Here is an 11,575-nt window from a genome sequence, read left to right as displayed (position 1 = left end):
CTGCATCTGGACTTCGCTGCATGGCCTGAGCCATCCCCTGCATCGCCTTTCTTATCTGCCTACATGAGCAAGACATGCTGACAGTGAGGCAATCAAAGTTTATGAGGTCTGGAAGGACGTCCTGCCATGACCTGTTTCCGATAAGCCGTGGCTTGAACCAGGCTCTCCCTCGCCTTCCCCGCCCTTTGCAACGATCTGAACAAGGGGACAAACTAGTAATGACCTCCCTGTGACTAGAGGCTTCCCACCCAAGCCAGTGCAAACTCAACCGGGCTGCAGTGGAAGAGGGGCTGTAAATGCCCTAGGGCTGGGGAGGCAATGAGAAGCTAAAGAGTGGATCAAGAGAACGTGGCCCTTGCACGCAGTGCAGTTTATTCTGTCATAAAGAAGAACAAGATTCAGGAACTTTCAGGGGAGTGGGCATGATCTTAGGCCAAGTGTGCCCAATCCACAAGACAAATGAGTATTTTCTCTAATACACAGAATCTAGATGTGCTTGTGTGTGTGTGTGTGTGTGTGTGTGTGTGTGTGTGTGTGTGTGTGACATAAAAGCAGAAGAAGATCTGTCGCTGGGAGAAAGAAGAAAAGTGGGGGTTGAGCAAGAATGGGTGGGGTAGGGGGTGGCGAAAATGAACCAAAGAGGGGACAAGCCTGTGTGAGGGTGATCCCAACACTCGGGAGGCAGAGGCAGGCGGATCGCTGTGAGTTTGAGGCCAGCCTGGTCTACAAAGTGAGTCCAGGACAGCCAAGGCTACACAGAGAGACCCTGTCTCAAAAAACCAAAAAAACAAATAAACAAGCAAACAAAAAATCTCCTTGTTTCATATTCACATTTTAAAGCCTCCATTTCCTTCATGATAACAAACAGATGAAAGAAGGAAGGAAGCAAGCTGGAGAAGAGACTAGTGTGTGTGGCTGTGGACACACAGCCAGCCATGCTTAGTTCAGCCAAGTGTCGGCACGCTAGACTGCATCGCAAGCTGGTTTGATTTTCCCTAAGTAAGGGAAGCCGGACCCCTGGGTTGCCACGTGAAAACTCTCAGTTTCAGAATACCGGTTTGCCACTCTTATTAGAAGTGGTCCCCTCCTGTAGGGGCCAGTGGCAGACGTCCACACAGCAGACTGTGGTGGTGGGTTGGGTGGGCTACTCAGTTCTAGAAGCACCCTGATAGCCTTTCACCAGAGCTGGACCCCATCCTCCCTGAGTACAAGGGGCCCAGGCTTGGAGCTTAGCCGTGCTTTCAGGGCTCATATCCCCCCTTTGGAGTTCACATAGAATATTCCAGGCCAGCTCTAAAGGTCTATAACCTTCCTAGAGGGAACTCAAAGGAGTAGAATTTATAAATATGGAGGTGGCTCCTGATTGGGGCAAAACAACAGTTTCCTGAGTGGCTACATGTTTTTAGGTACTGCCAACACTGCAGAAAGAATTTACCAGGAGTCTTTGGCAGTGGCTTCCAGAGACCTTGAGCCAGGGACTCAAGGCTGACAGAGTGATCAGCTGGCATTTGTCAGCTGCCCTTAGTGAAGGCTCAGTAGTAATGGATGCACGTGGGGCTTGTGACATGGAAATTGGCAGGGGAGCCAGTCACACTGCAGGCCTGGCTTCTTGTCAACAGTCTTACTGACTACAGTGGCTCCATGTTGGCTCTGGGTCTCAGTTTTCTCTCCTAACATGAAGAGACAGCTGATTTCTGAATCTTCTCTTCACCCCAGAGTTGTGTCACACTAATGGGTGAATGTTTTCCAAACTGCTCTTTAGCATCAGAAATGCATGTGTATAAGAGAGCATGCTAGTGTGCGAGTATGCTTGTGTGCATGGACACGTACGTACCTGCATGTGGATGTACGTAAAGGCCACAGGGCAGCCTCAGATGTCATTCCTCAGGTATCAGCCATCATTTTTTTTTTTTTGAGACAGTGTTTCTCACTGGCTGGAGCTTTTTAAAAAATACTTTATTAATTCATTCATATTACATCTCAATGGTTATCCCATCCCTTGTATCCTCCCATTCCTCCCTCTATCCCGCGTTCCCCCTACTCTCCTCCCCTATGACTGTGACTGAGGGGGACTTCCTCCCCCTGTATATGCTGACAGGGTATCAAGTCCCTTCTTGGTAGCCTGCTATCCTTCCTCTGAGCGCCACCAGGCCTCCCCATGCAGGGGACGTGGAGCTTTCCCAGAAGGCTAAGCTGGCTCGCCATTAAGCTGCAGCGGTCGGCCTGTTTCTGTCTCCCTGGAACTGGGATTACAAGTGACATAACAGCCTAGAGGTTAGATTCAAGTCATACTTGGCATACGGGACTTTCCGTAACTGAACTATCCTCTCAGGCCCCTTAGGTTTGTCTGTCTGTCTGTCTGTCTGTCTGTCTGTCTGTCTGTCTGTCTGAGACAGGGTCTCCCTATGGAACGCACTTGACCTGAACCTTGTGATCCTTCTATGTCAGCTTCACAAGCTGTGTACCTATTTTGTGACGCCCACATTTCTTAATCAGTCGCTGGGCAAGAGGCATGACGGGGACAGTTAGCAAAACTAAACCTAGCTGGAGTTGAGATGTAGTGCAGTTAGCGGAGTGTTGCCTAGCACCCCATAAACGGAAGCAGGTGTTACACACCTAGCACCCCAGTACTCATGAGGTAGGGGCAGAAGATCAGAAGTTGAGGCCGTTCTTGGCTACATGGCAACTTTGAGGACAGCCTGGGCTGCATGAAATCCCGTCTCAAAGATTACAGCAAAACCTGAAGACCGTATTTGTCTGGCACAAGCAGTCATGAGGAAGACGTGATGGCCAGTCTCCAAAAAAAAAAAAAAAAAAAAAAGGATGTTCACAGAACATACGGTCACAAGACATATAAGTGTTCACAGCTAGTTCAAACCTGACTGAGGCGGGCAAGGACAGCTCCTTTGAGGAAATGACTCAAGATCAGGTCCAAAGGGCAAATTGGGATTGATCAAGACAAGAAAAGCCATTCTAGAAGAGGAACAATGGGCAAAGCCTGGCTCAGGAGGGTGCGAGGCATGGCCAGTAAGGTTTGGGGAGAGCTGCACCTGCAGATGTTGGAGGTCCAATGCCTGGATCTCTAGAGAGTGTCATGAAGATGAATCTGCCCCCAATCTCTGAGTCCGTGGATGCCAGGTCCCTGCAACAGCTTCCATGGGGAAGACAGCCTCTGAGCTGGCCCTGCGAACCCCACTTCCTTGTTTTCACACCCTTTTATCAAGGTCTCCTCCCAAGCATGGGTTCACTCATTGACTGGAGTCAAACCAGCTAGAGGAATCACATGGGGAGGTCAGTGTTGCAATGACATGTGACAGGCTTGGAAGTGGATCTTCTGAAGCCTGTCAGCAGCAGCCTGTGAGGAATTGTGGGACCTGATCTTGCCCCCAGGCAAGCCTTGTGGAGACTGTCTATAAGGCTAATGCCTTGATTGCAGCCTCTCAGAACCCTGGTGAGTCAGAGTCACTCAGCTAAGCCATGTTCAGACCCCACTCTCAGAAACAGATGGAATTAGCTCATGGTTCTGGCTGCTATGTCCTGGGTGACTGCTGCCATAGAAGAATGTGGTAGCCCATCTCCCTCGGGCTGTGCCTGGCTTCACTGGCTGGGCATGGAAAGGGTAGCCCTGGGGCCTGCACTTGAAGGGAGGCAGCAAAGAGTTATTCAGAGGCTAGGAGTAGTTGGTACCGCTGTCAGCTCATCCCAGGCCTCCCAGGATGCTGGTTGGAGGAGGGGCTCTTGTTGGGGAAAGGGACATTCTAAAAGCTGAAATTTATCAGCAGCTTCACCGCCCTCCATCTGTCCATAATGTGGGCAGCAGTGAGCAGAGCCAGTGAAGTTGCCTGGCCCAGGTACCCAACAGGCATCAGCTCCAACCCAAAGTCGGCTGTGTTCAAAGTCAGGAGAGAGACGTCAGGGCTTACCGTGGTACTGAGAGCATCAGAGAAGGAAGCCTCTGGGATGCAGAGTCTATATACTGGCCAGCTCTGCCGGTCCAATAACCTTGGTGAAGCAGGCACAGGCATAAACCCATTTTGCACAGGAGAAGATGGGCATGGGTCTTGGGACTGTACAGTTCAGGACTGTCTTGTTAGTCTGGCCCCAAAGTTGTTCAGCCTCCCCAGCCCCCTCTGTAGGGAAGATTAGTGCTTTAGCCGTTAAGGGGAGCTACTTTGGGATAAGATGGAAGAGCTGCAGAGGCAGCAATCCCCATCCACACCTGTTCTTATGAAATCAACCGGGCCGTGGCATGTCATGGAAAGTTCCATCTGAAACAGCTAGAGAACCAAACCAGGCAGCATGGCCTGCCTGAGAATGTGTGGTCTGCTCTGAGCATGGTCCAAGTCTCAGGTCTCCATGTACTGTGTGTCTGGGAGCTAAGAGCGGTTTCCAGCTCCTGGGCATTTATCATGGTGGGGACTCAGGGAAATCAGACATGAAAAGCTGCAAGCACAGAGCAATGAGCAGGGTAGATGCTTGGACTGGCGCTGCTGTTTGTAAAGCTTCGTGAAGGGGTGCCTGAGGGGGTGCATTTTGGAGAGCTTTACTTTGGGCTGTAGCGGCTGTGACAGAGACCTCCTCTTAGTTGACACTTATGAGAGGGCTCTGGCCCAACACCCACCTCCAGTGGCACACACACTCAAGATAGGAAGCCAGTCTGATATGGTGGGGGTTAAGGGAGGAGGAGAAATGATCTGATGCAGCCCCCTTACCCCCCACCCCCTAGCCCCCCACCCCCCACCGCAAACAAAAGCCGATTAGACAGAGGCAAGATGAGATGAGGGATTGCTGCCACCATTCCCGGAGCCGTAAATCTTGGCTCACTGTCCTGGCAGATTCAGGGAGATTAATTGGACTCAGAGGAACCAGAGGCTGCCTCCCAGGGCCTCTGAAGAAGAGCTGAGCGCCTGCTTGGGAAAGGACCAACTTCTAACTTAGTTCCCAAATCCATATCCACCAGCGCTGAAGGCAGCTGCTACTGAACTCTTCCAGTAATAGTTGCTTGTTTGCACATAGAGGCATCGGTTTCCATCCCTAAACGTTCACAAGAGTTTCTTGCCTATTCCACACAAATGTTTCACTGGCAGCTTCCTCGAGTCCCTACCACATGCCAGTGGTATGAGAAGGGAAGTGCTGGTCACTGCGCAGGAATGGGTCTCTACTCTCAGGTGGTGAGGCACATTCACTCAGTCTCCTGCCGATGATGAGGTCTGGAGGTCGGAAGTATCCAGGATCGGGATTGGTGTGAAAACAGAAACACATTCAGTAGACTGTACTTTGGACTTTGATTTGAAATGTGTTATTTTGTGGGCTGGCGATTTGAAGCAAAATTGTCTCCTGAGATACTACCGGGCAGAGACGAGGGGTCCCAGCTCCAAACCAACCTCACCGTCACAAAAAAAGGCAGTGGACCCCACTAAGCCTCCGCGGGTTAAGGATTGTCTTAGTTACTTTATACGGCCATTCCAGAGAGTTAGCGTCCATGCCCAGCATGGCGGGGAGCACGGCAGCAGTCAGGCGGGACTGCTGGAGAAGCAGCTGAGGGATCACATCCTGATCTACAAGCAGGAGGCAGAGCTAACTAGAAAAGCCAGTCTCCACACGCCTCCTAATCCTTCCCGAAACAGTTCCACCCACTGGGGACCCAGGCATTCGAAGGTATGAGCTGATGGGGAGCATTCTCCTTGAAACCACCACAGGGGTATTTGGAGCATCTTGCTTAAAACATTTCCACCTTCAGTGGCTTAATCTGGCTGCAATACTGTCATACATTGCCGGCCACAGCAGGCAATAAGTGGGAGGAAAATTAGAATGGCGAGGACTGTAGATGTGATGCAGAGATGGACTAAGTGCAGGGGCCTGAGTTCAGTCCTCAGCATCCATGAAAAAAGCCAGGCAGAGTCAGGAGCATCCCCGAGGCTTGCTGGCAAGACAGTCTAGCTGAAGCAGTGAATTCCCGCTTCAGTGAGAGACCATGTCTCAAAAAGTAGGATTGAAGGGCAGTTAAGGAAGACATATAGTGACTGCATGCCCACACATGACTATTTGTACACAATACATGCACACACACACACACACACACACACACACACACACACACACACACACAAGGACTGTGGTAGCAGTGATTCCGAGTCATTTCTGGATTCTTCTGTTCAGGCTCGTGTTGCCCTTGTATTCTTAAGAGTTTGTTTTTAGCGCTGGGCAGTGGTGGTTTAATCCCAGCACTCTGGAGGCAGAGGCTGATGGATTGCTGTGAGTTTGAAGCCAGCCTTGTCTACAAAGCAAGTCCAGGACAGCCAAGGCTGCACAGGGAAACCCTGTCTCAAAAAACAAACTGACAAACAAACAAAAAGAGTTTGTTTTTAGGTTACATTGTCTTGGAACCAGGTGCTGGCAGGAGCTGGCTTTGGGTAGCTTTAAAACAAAACAAAACAAAACAAACAAACAAACAAACAAACAAACAAAAACAACAACCACTCAGGGTTGAATGGAGGTTAAAGGCAGCTAGAGGTGGGGAAGGGAGCGTGGGTCAGACTCGGGGGACTGTTGAAAAGTTTGGTCAAGGGCAAATGATGATGGAGTCTGTCTTTTAAAACCCTTCTGGTGTCTGAGAGGAGAGTGAGAAGCAGAAGGACCCAGGACCCTGGGGTGCCAGTGGGCTCATGCTCAGGGTGATCCTGGGCACCTGAGGCGGGGAAGTCAGACTCAGTTGGCTTGGGAGTGAAAATCATCAGGTTTTGATGGGCAAAGGCTGAGGACAATTTGTAGGTTTCGGTTTTGAGCAACTAAATGGCCAGTGATGTCCTTTACTAAGAGGGAGCAGGTTAGAAAGGAGGATTCTTTCTGGATCCTTAGGAAGCCCCGGACCCTCAGCAGCAGCCTCACGGGGATGTGAGCGGACGGTGCTTGTGTCATCCTAGTGTTCAGAGGCGAGGTGGCTGGCTAACACACAAGTGAAGGTAGCCGAGTTGAGCCAGTGGTGTCAGATGAAGTGTGGCAGTGAACTCTCGAGTGTCCCGTCATCTGGGGTCAACAGGAAGAAGAGCAGGCAGGGTGGAGGAGACCAGGAAGAAGTAGCCAGTGAGCTCCAAAGAGAACCAGGAGGGTGCTGAGCCCTGGCAGCCCAAAGGAGGGAACGATTTCAAAAAAGGATATGGCCAGTCAAGTGCTGTGGCCAGGATGCACCCCAGTGAGAATAACATTAGGTCGAACTTAGGAAAGCCATTTGACATGATTTCTTTCACCTCCAAGATAAAAGGCTGGCCCATGTCTCTTCCGTTAAGCATGCACAGAGGCTGAACTTGTGCTGTATTTACAGCAGTTTATAGAGCCAGGGAGATGGCTCTGAGAGTAAAGTGTTCACCGCACAAGTCTGAAGATCGGAGTTCAAACCCCATATGCTCATGTAAAAGCCAAGCAGAAGGAGCCCAGGGACTTTCTGGCCAGCATTCTAGCTGGAATGCCAAGGTCTAGGCCCAGTGAGAGACATGGTTCCACAAAATCAGGTGGAGAGTGATGGGGCACGTAATGTACGTCCTGCTGTTTGTAAAAGAGGGGTGTAGATAGTGAAGAACACCTGTTGTGTGCCCGTGAGGGCATCTCCACAGAGCGTTAGCTAAAGGGTTAGTTTACAGAGAGCTGTAAAACGTGGGCAAGCAAAAGGCCCAAAGAGACAGACATGTTGCTCTCTCTCTCTGTTTCCTGGGCACCGTGAGGAAAGTCCTCTGCTCACTGTGCCCTCCCGGTCAAAATGAACCCCAAGCCTCTGATGCCATGAGCCAACACGAGCCCTTTTCCTTAATGTTGTTCCAGTCAGATAATTCCTCACAGCAATGAAATGTTTGGCTAACATAGCATTTTAAATAGCTATCTTATTAGCTGTAAGATGTAGGTCTCCCCTGTCTGAGTTAGAAATTCTTGCCTCCCTCTGCCCACCTGTAACCCTCCCTGGAGGCAAGCCCCATGTCCTTAAAACAACGTCTATCTGGCTAACCACACTGGAACTCATCGGTCTTCCTCGTTTGATCACTTTGTGTTTACTTTTTTTTTTTTAAAGTGGTATTTCCACAGTGAACGAATTGGTGAGTCAGGTCTGGCATGTTCCACTACGAGCTCATTTCTTGAAGAGAGGTTGATGTGAGAAGATGGACATTTACAGTGAATCCTACACATATTTTAAAAAGATACCACTGATAGCCAGGCAGTGGTGGCATACACCTTCAATCCCAGCACTTGGGAGGCAAAGGCAGGCTGGATCTCTGAGTTTGAGGCCAGCCTGGTCTAGAGAGAGTTCCAGGACAGCCAGGACTACACAGAAAAACCCTGTCTCAAAAAACAAAAATTAAAAAAAAATTTTTTTTAATTTTAAATTAAAAAAAAAAAACCAGCCAAGTGTGGTAGCACACGCCTTTAATCCCAGCACTCAAGAGGTAGAGGCAGGTGGATCACCGAGAGTTCAAGGCCAGCCTGGTGTACAAAGTGAGTCCAGGACAGCCAAGGCTACATAGAGAAACCCTGTCTTGAAAATCAAAAACAAAAACAAAACAAACAAAAACAAAAAAACCCCAACCACCCAAAAAACAAAAACAAATTAAAAAAATAAAGATGCCATTGTTGTTATTATTTAAATGTGAAATGCCCCCTGCAAGCTCATGAACTTGAACATTTGTTCTCTGCTTATGGTACTGTCTTGTCAGGAGGCTGCAGACCTTTAGCGGAGGCTCATGGGTTATCTCCTTACCTGATTTTAGCCTGAGCACACGTCTGCTCCCCACGCTGTTAGTGATCCACTAAGGTTTGAGTGAACAGTCTCCAGCTCTTGCTGCCATGGACCCCACTTCAATGGGCGACTGTGACTTCCCTGCCACCGTACTCTCTCAAACCGTAGGCCAAAATAGGTGCTTCCTCTTTAAACAGCTGAGGACAGCACAGAGCTGAGGACAGTAGTTAATACGGATGCCTGTTGCACGTCGGTCCCAGTGCTGGTCTCCAGGTTCTCAGAAGGCAGGAGGATGTGGTCTTCTGTCTCCAAAAGTTCATAACAAAGTAGCAGAAGCCAAGCGAGTCCTTAAATCACGCAGACTCTAATAAATGTCATCAACCCAAGGGGCGCCCTTTAATCATTGCTTAGTGAGTGCTGAGCAAGAAGTTCAGAGGACAGACACACATGTGCTTCTGACTGGAGTCTATTGAGGAAGTCCTTGTAATGGCCTTTGAGCTGGGTTCTTGGAAGTCAACGACTTTTTGTCACTCGGAGAAACAGAAGAAGGTAGCATTGGCTTAGGTAAGACAACAGCCTGAACAAAAACTTGAGTGCCTTCTTAGTTTAAGATTTTATTTTTTTACTCATGTGTGTATTTGTGTGGCTGCACATGGGTGTGTATGAGTGCAGTATTCACGGGAGCCAGAGGCATCAGATCCCTCTGGAGCTAGACTTTCCAGTGCTTGTGAGCCCCCTGATGTGGCGGCTAGGAATGGAACTCGGGCCTTCTGCAAGAGCAGTCTGTCCCCTTAGCTGCCGAGGCAGTTCTTCATCCCCATGTCTTCCTATTTTAAAATGGCACAGCTTACGAACCACAGCACTCACCCCCCACCCCACCCCCGAGATTGTGGAGTCACGTGTGTTCAAGTCTGGTTAGGACTTGCATAACCATCATCATCAGCATCTTGAAGATTACAGGGTTTTCATCATCCCCAAAGAAAACACTCATTAGCGGTCTCTCTCGGCCCCCCATCCCCACGCCCCCATGGCTAATCTACTTCTGTCTATTGGTCTGACAGATTTGGGGATGTTTCGTATACAATGTGTGGTCTGTTATGAGCATCTTCTTCCAGATAGGAACATGTTTTCAAACCACACCCTTGTACACACATCACCGCTTCCTTCCTTTTCATTGCAGGATAATACTCCGCTGTGAAGATAGCCCCCATCTGCCCCCTTGTCATGGCATGCAAGGGTAGATTGTGCCCACTCTTGAGCTGCTGTGAATGCTCATGTACAACTTTTGTGTGGATGTGGGTTTTTTCTCGTTCTGGTTTCACCCTAGGAGGAAGCAGTGGGTCAGATGTTTGCTCTTTTGCTTAACCTTCTGTAATATAGAATTGTTTCCTCAAATAGCTGTACCACAGAGTGTCACAGCAGAGCTGTGAGAATGTCCCAGGCTTTCCACATTCCACATTTGCCTGCCATTATCTGCCTTGGGGTCACAGCCTCTATGTGGGGGTGCTGTCTCATCTCCTTGTGGTTTTGGAGTGAAAATTTCTCAGTGGTTCTAAGTATCTTTCCATGTGCTCAGTAAGCCTTTATATAGAGCGCCTCCCTCCCTTTCCTCCAGCTTCGTGTGTGTGTGTGTGTGTGTGTGTGTGTGTGTGTGTGTGTGTGTGTGTATGTGTGTGTGTGTATGTGTGTGTGCTCAGAGCTCCTCCCTCCCTCTTCTCCAACTTCTTGTTGTGTGTGTGTGTGCATGTACATGTGTGTGTGTGTGCATGTACATGTGTGTGTATGTGTAAAGCTCTTTATATAGAGCTCTTCACTCCCTCTCCTCTGACTTCTTGTGTGTGTGTATATACATATGTGCCTGTGTGTATGTGGATGTATATATGTGTGTGCACATGTGTACATTTTCTGCAATTTGTAAGACTTCAAAAGCAAGCCAAGCACGGTGGTGTACACCTTTTTTTTAAGGTTTTTTTTTTTTAAGATTTGTTTATTTTACTTAATTGTTTATGGGTGCTTTATCTGCAGATCACATTATAGATAGTTTTGAGCCACCGTGTGGTTGCTGGGAATTGAACTCAGGACCTCTGGAAGAGCAGGCAGTGCTCTTAACCTCTGAGCCATCTCTCCAGCCCGGTGGTGCACACTTTTAATCCAAGCACTCGGGAGGCAGAGGCAGGAGGATCTCTGTGAGTCTGAGGCCAGCCTGGTCTACAAAGTGAGTCTAGGACAGCCAAGGCTACACAGAGAAACCCTGTCTCGAAAGAAAGAAAGAAAGAAAGAAAGAAAGAAAGAAAGAAAGAAAGAAAGAAACAAAAAAAGAAAGAAAGAAAAGAAAAGAAATATAGAAAGAAAGAAAGAAACAAAGAAAGAAAGAAAGAAAGAAAGAAAGAAGGAAAAAGACTTCAAAAGCATTTGAAGAGACTGGTAAGAACAATTGATTCCTGCCAGGCATAGTGGCGCACACCTTTAATCCCAGAGACAGGGGAATCTCTGAGTTCAAGGCTAGCCTAGTGTACAGAGAAATCCTGTCTCAAAAACAAAAGGATTCCCAGAGGGAGTGGGCAGATACAAGTAAGGGGATAACAATCGGGATGTAATCTGTATAAATTATAATACATTTTATAAAACTAAAAACAAAACAAAAAAGAACAATAGATTCCGCCTCTGGGTCCCCATGAAGGGCTGATGGGAAACGCCTGCACAGTGCTTCCATCTGGATCCCACCCCACTTAGGGCCAGCCCGTGGTTACTGGGATTATTGTTAAGATCTCGTTCTGGGGCTGGGAAGATGGCTCAGTGGTTAAGAGCACTTTCTGCTTCCACAGGGGACCTGAATTCAGTTCTCAACCACCC

General features: G+C 48.7%; 1 long non-coding RNA gene across 1 annotated transcript; it reads right to left on the bottom strand.

Moving 5' to 3' along the window:
• Window positions 1-2,055: 2,055 nt before the first annotated feature.
• LOC311594769 lies at window positions 2,056-9,090 on the bottom strand. The gene is made up of 3 exons (XR_014778208.1): window positions 8,744-9,090; window positions 5,105-5,210; window positions 2,056-2,795 (listed from the first exon to the last, which is right to left on the bottom strand). It is a non-coding gene; the product is annotated as an uncharacterized lncRNA (long non-coding RNA).
• Between the last annotated feature and the right edge of the window lie 2,485 nt (window positions 9,091-11,575).

Source organism: Acomys minous, assembly GCF_964271855.1.
Source record: "Acomys minous genome assembly, chromosome: 3".
In the NCBI taxonomy this organism is placed as follows: Eukaryota; Metazoa; Chordata; class Mammalia; order Rodentia; family Muridae; genus Acomys; species Acomys minous.
Note: the sequence above shows the minus strand (reverse complement) of the source record. Positions and strands in the feature narration are given on the sequence as shown.